Source organism: Mytilus californianus, unplaced genomic scaffold (assembly GCF_021869535.1).
Source record: "Mytilus californianus isolate M0D057914Y unplaced genomic scaffold, xbMytCali1.0.p SCAF_2, whole genome shotgun sequence".
Classification (NCBI taxonomy): domain Eukaryota; kingdom Metazoa; phylum Mollusca; class Bivalvia; order Mytilida; family Mytilidae; genus Mytilus; species Mytilus californianus.
Window position 1 is genome coordinate 56,828,642 of NW_026262668.1, and position 6,435 is coordinate 56,835,076.

A 6,435-nucleotide genomic window follows, 5' to 3' on the forward strand; every position below is an offset into this window, starting at 1 on the left:
ACAATTCATGCAGTGCAAAGTTATATGTACAAACTATTCAATGAAAAAGGTGCATTATATCAATTTGAATTATGAAATATTGAGACAAAGCTGATGCTAATAGCCGTAATAACTATTATAATGATTGAGAAAATTTCTTCGAAAGTCTTTGATAAGCTACTAGTCAGTTTGTTTCAGGTGACAGTTATTATATTTCTACTCTGCATACTACACCACCAAACAATTTTACCAAAGAAAAATTCCTCCTCATATAAAATAAAGGATTACAACTCATTTATATTTTTGTACGTTATTATTTTATTTAAAAATAGAGTCAGATATATGATAACAGAATGTAGACGACATCTGTAAATAAATAACTTGTCTAATCTTCTACTTTTTTATGGATGAGGAAACAAGACAAAAGTGGTTTGATGAAATCTCTGAACGTTGATTTCTTCACCTTTTGCAGTTTATCTGAAAATAAACACAATGCACTATAAAAACTGTTTATGCCAAAACAACTGTATTCTTTATTATATATCTATCTGATTTTAACGTGAAATTCATGTCCACTCTGTACTACATAGACACTTGTGTTTGTCATTCAATCTAAACATCATTATTGCAAAAATATCAAAATCGATTGACACAAATTATAAAGACATCGAGACGTCATCTCCCAATACAAATATAAGCACAAAAAAATTTACAATAACGAAAACATGATAGGATTGTATGTACATCAAAAACAAGATGCTTGAAAAAATGGGATGGATTTAGTGAGTGAGAAATAAAATGTTAATTCATGGTGCATTGTCTTTTTAAAAAAAGATTCAGTTGGTAGTACTCCATTTTAGTAAACTTTCTGACTCTACTCGGCATTTACTCCTACTAAGCCTTTCTCCGAGTGAAATACTTTTTATGAAGCTATAAGAATTGATTCATTATTATGCTTTGTTCTTTCGCAGTTTATTCAACCGTAATAGTGTCCCTTATTGGCTGAGCAAGCACCAATGAAACCATTTGTCAGCAAATATGCTTGAACCGTCTCGTTTAAGACATTTAGAAATGTTTAATATCAGCATCGTATGGTACAGGCTTATGAATGAATGAATAAATGACTCCTTGCTACAATGTATGTACCCCGCATACATCGTTAATTCATATTTATGATTATGTATGTTCCATGTCAGATTACCTTGGGTCATGCTGATTATCGATTACCGTGACATATGTATAAATGAAAGGGATGTGGAGTAAGCGTCAATGAAGACAGCAACCCAACAACACAAGCATTAAACGACCATTAATCTGGAAGAACATGGTTTATTTATAAGTTGAAATTGGGCTTTAAACTTTTTGCTATTGTTTTTTTCTGCTTAATACCAGTCGGACTTTCCTTTTTCTTGTTACACCACTGTCCCACGTTAAGGGAGGGTTGAGCAATCACAAAAACATGTTTAACCCGACCACATCCCTTTTTTTTTGTTGCTGTCTGCCATAATTATTTTTCGTTTATGTTTGTAGTATAAATCAAGCTATCTGGTTTCTTTTATAAATCATTCCAGGACCTTTTATAGCTTACTTAGGGTGTGGGCTTTTGCACAGTGTTGAAGGCCAAATTGTGACCTGTAATTGTTCACATCTTCGTCCTTTGGTCTTCAATAGATAGTTGTCTCATTGACAATCAAGCCCCATCTCCTCACTGGATGGTGACTTATCACCGGGTTTGTACTAACATGAGCAACACGACGGGTGTCACATTTGGAGCAGAATCTACTTACCCTTCCAGAGTACCTGAGATCACCCGAAGTTTTTGGTGGGGTTCGTGTTGCTCAGTCTTTGGTTTTCTATGTTGTGTTTTGTGTACTGTTGTTTGTCTATTAGTCTTTTTCTTTTTTAGCCATGGCGTTGTCAGTTTATTTTCGATTTATGAGTTTGAATGTCCCTTTGGTATCCTTCGCCTCTCTCTCACTTTCATATTAAAAAATGAACAAGCGTATACATAAACTATTTCACATATATATTATTCATAACATTAATTCATATTTTTATTATACCTGTTGTTTGTTTCTTTTTAGTTTTGTTATCCTCCGTCTGTCTCCCTTTTTTTGGCATCTTTAAATAAGTTATTTTTTCTTGTTCCCTTCTTCTTTTCCTCCTTTTTCATAATTTTCTTCTCGATTTTGTCAGGAATATCCAGTTCAATGTCTTTCTGTCGGAAATTTAAAAACTCGCATTTATAATAAGAAAAATCTAAGTGACGGATGATTGTTATCTAGCCTATTTTTCTCATGCATTATAGCATGAATTTTTTTTCTCAAATTTGTATTGAATTTCCACCCGTTGAATTAAAATAAATGTATAGATAGATACATGTATCTATTAAAACAATAATAATAGTCATACCCTTTGGACAAATATGTTTCTTGAGGGAAAAGGAGACCAGCCATTTTATTGTTAAACTGTGTATAAAAAAGGGCAAATTTCACTGGTTTTCATTAACAAATGAAAACAACGCTTTACAAATTATATGCGTCTGAAGCACTTTTCTGGGTTTAACTTCATCAGAAACTCTCAAAGCCGAATATTTGAAAGGCAAGGATGTATAAGAACCGAAACGGGTGAAGAGAATATGACCAAAAAAGACCTAAAATAATAGCCAAATCCATCTAAAGATCAACTTTGCCTGAGGGAGTTGAAACCTTAGCTTCTTAGACATTTCTAAATTTATAAACGGACAATTTAAGAAAGGTTTGTTATAAATCCTGTCAGAACCTAAGAACTGACTACTAAGCTGGTCATTACCGCGGGGATTGATAGTCTACCAGCCGAGGTATCGACCTAGTGCTATAAAAAATTAAAACAACACTTTTATAAATTCCATGCGTCTGAAGCTCTTTGTTATAAATCATGTCAGTACCGAAGTATTGACTACTAAGCTGATAATAACCGCGGGGATTGATAGTCTACCAGCCGAGGTATCGACCCAGTGCTATAAAAAATTAAAAACAACACTTTATAAATTCCATGCGTCTGAAGCTCTTTGTTATAAATCCTGTCAGTACCGAAGTACTGACTACTAAGCTGATAATTACCGCGGGGATTGATAGTCTACCAGCCGAGGTATCGACCCAGTGCTATAAAAAATTAAAAACAACACTTTATAAATTCCATGCGTCTGAAGCTCTTTGTTATAAATCCTGTCAGTACCGAAGTACTGACTACTAAGCTGATAATTACCGCGGGGATTGATAGTCTACCAGCCGAGGTATCGACCCAGTGCTATAAAAAATTAAAAACAACACTTTATAAATTCCATGCGTCTGAAGCTCTTTGTTATAAATCATGATAGAACCTAAGAACTGACTACTAAGCTGATAATTACCGCTGCATGGGATTGATAGTCTACCAGCCGAGGTATCGACCCAGTGATATAAAAACTTAAAACAACACTTTATAAAAGTCGTGCGTCCGAAACACTTTTCTGAATTAAATGAAGCGTTTAACTCTTGCATATTTGCTTGCTTGCTGTATTTATTTGGTGTCAATTTTAGTTCTAAACCAACTTCTTTCTTCGTTTTAAGGATATTATATCATAATTTCCTAGAGGCAATGTGATATACATTGTAATTATGTCAACTGTGATAGTTAACATCGTAGAATTGTATCTAAGAAGAATATAATAATTTGTTACGATGAAGAGTGCTCATTGTTGAAGGCCTTAGACCAGCAATTGTTTACATCCTCGTTCTTTTGTCTTAGGGGGATTGTTGTCTCATTTGCAATCATACCACCCATCTACTTCTTTTTATCTAAGAATTGAATGCTTCTTTTTGTAAATGTATTGGGGTGTAAAAGCGTTGACCGAAGTACATTTTGACCGAAGCTTCATTCTAAAAATGTGCGCACGGTCAACGCTTTTACAACCCTATAAAATTACTAAAAGAAGCATGCAATACTTATAATTACATTTTTTACTATACTGTATGTAATATCAACTACATAGTTCTTTTGTTGGTGTCTTTGTCAGATTTAATTGTAGATTTGTATGAATTTTTAAGTCAATTATGTTTGTATGTCTGTAATGTATGTTTACAGAGTCTTAGCTGCTGGATCCCAAATATTGTCACGTTAACCAAGTAGGTCTGTTTGGGTAGCTCAACCAATTTTGTTAATATAACGGAACTATAAAAAACTGTCACACAAGTCGAGGGTTTAGCTAGTTATAAAACCATGTTTAACCCAAGTCAGGAATGTGACAGTCGTTTTTCATTCTTTCCTTTGGTTAATGAAGTCGAGTGTTTGGTTCTGTCAGGTTTTATAAACTTCCCCACTTTTTTAATTAACCTTAGATTTTGGTACTTTTGTTAATACTTTTTGCAATGTGCATGTCTATTGTCAATACTTTACCTTTAGAGATATATCGATCCATGTTGGTTCTTCCGTCTGGTGAATGTGTGCAATGGAGGAAGGACCTGCAAACAATTAACGGTCAATAATACTATTTTTTTTCTGCACGATAAAATTTAAGAATTAGAAACAAAAGGCTCTTGGGAACCTGTATCACTCAACTTTCAAAACTTTGGCACTCGATACATGTAACAACAGTGAAAACATGATATTTACCGTAATTAATTTGATGCGCCGTGTGCGGATTTTAAATTTTTATTTTTATCAAACGTTGAATAACCATGAATCAAAAATGACATCACAAAGACCGCAAAAAACAAGCCTGGAAAACACGTTGTAGGAAAATAATTATTCACATTTTTTTTTAAATCAGATAAAACACTACTGCTTGTCGTCTGTCTTGTTTGAAATTTAAGGTCAGTTTGCTGTCTTATTTACTGGAAAGATCTTTAACTAGTGATATCAGTCGCCTTAAACGGTAAAAAGTATTAAAAAGGGAAATTTTGGAAGAATACAATGACGTTTGGACGGGATTTTAAGGAGACAAGATCGTAAAGCATCTTTTTTAATAATAATCTAATTGCCCCAAATGAATGAAAATCAACATTAGAAAAGTTTACCAGAAAAGGTATCATGACATAACCATAACATAGAATAAAATTATCCTTTCAACTGGTTCCTGTTTAAATTTCTATTTGTTCTGCTTATTTAAAAAAAAACTACTGAGTTTTTTAAAATATTTATGTTAATAGTTAACTTGCTGTCATTTATGAAGTCGGTTTGGTCGTAAAAAATTACTCATTTTGAAATAGTGTGACGCTACAGTTTTGTAAATCAAACAAACAGGATTTGTTTAACATCAAACGATACCTTAAAATAATAGAAATACTGGTATACTAGTGCTCGTATTCAGCAGGTCTACTGTAAAACTTACGAGTGGTGTAAATAAATCGGATCACTGACGTTTCGTCAGGTTTAACTTCAGGCAAGTATATGAGAGTTTCACTTGCTATCCAAGGTGGATTGTCGCTAGACTCTATGGAAGCTGAAAAGTCGAAAATTATATACATTAATAAAAAGGCCATATTAACATATACTGATCTTCTAAAACTTAACTATAAATGGAAACACGTGTATTAATTAAGGTATCTTGATATTTTGTTTTGAAAATGAAATCATCAAGTGACCTTGTATTATTGGCGAAAGAAACAATATTTAAGTTAATAACTTGTATAGGCACAAAAAATGTTGACACTGATAGCCTTTGCTGTCAATGGTTGTTCGCATACGAAATTTGATGCCTGCATTGAGTGACTGTGATACGGCGAAAACTGTGACCCTATCCACATTTGCGATGGTAGTTAAAAGTAACTGTTTTGGCATGAAATTAAAACATGTTGCGTAATTTTTGAATGATGACACTGCGGTCAGAGATTACTGCAATTTAAAGCTTACCAACAGCATTCTGTGTAAAGTCTTGCTCATTCGTCTCTGTCAGGGCTTCTTTGATCTGTATCTGTGAATTCTCGTCACTTTCACTCCCGTTTCCATCTGGTTCAATACCTGTTTTATTTTGGTTATAACTGGATTCATCCAATAGTTCATTGCCGGCGTCATCTTGTTCGTTTCCGGTTTTATCTTCCTTGACTTCTTCTTGAAATGTGAAAAATAATAATTATTGTTGAAAAGAAATTATGTTTATTTGCATATTGTTTGTCTCATTCACATGAAATATAAGCAGTAATCCGAGTGCCTTGTTTTAATTGTTAAGTAAAATCTGTTTGCTAAATAAAAAAAATAATGGCCAAAGGAAAACATGAAGTTAACAAATCTGTTTAACAAGAGTTCCGTAACTTCTAGCAAAGGTTTTGAGCTTGAGCAATGATCCTGATTACATGAGTTATGTTTCAACTGCGTTTTAGTGTTTCTGATCATTATCTATCGATCTCTTTTTTAATTGTAGTGCAACCCTTATTCAATTTCATATATATATATATATCACTATCAACACAAACCTATATCTTCACAGGCAAAGCCTTC

The 6,435-nt window shown here is 33.3% G+C and overlaps 1 long non-coding RNA gene across 1 annotated transcript; it reads right to left on the bottom strand.

Moving 5' to 3' along the window:
* Nucleotides 1-320: 320 nt before the first annotated feature.
* LOC127730095 (uncharacterized) lies at nt 321-5,424 on the bottom strand. The gene is made up of 4 exons (XR_007994966.1): nt 5,330-5,424; nt 4,396-4,460; nt 2,043-2,197; nt 321-456 (listed from the first exon to the last, which is right to left on the bottom strand). It is a non-coding gene; the product is annotated as an uncharacterized LOC127730095 (long non-coding RNA).
* Between the last annotated feature and the right edge of the window lie 1,011 nt (nt 5,425-6,435).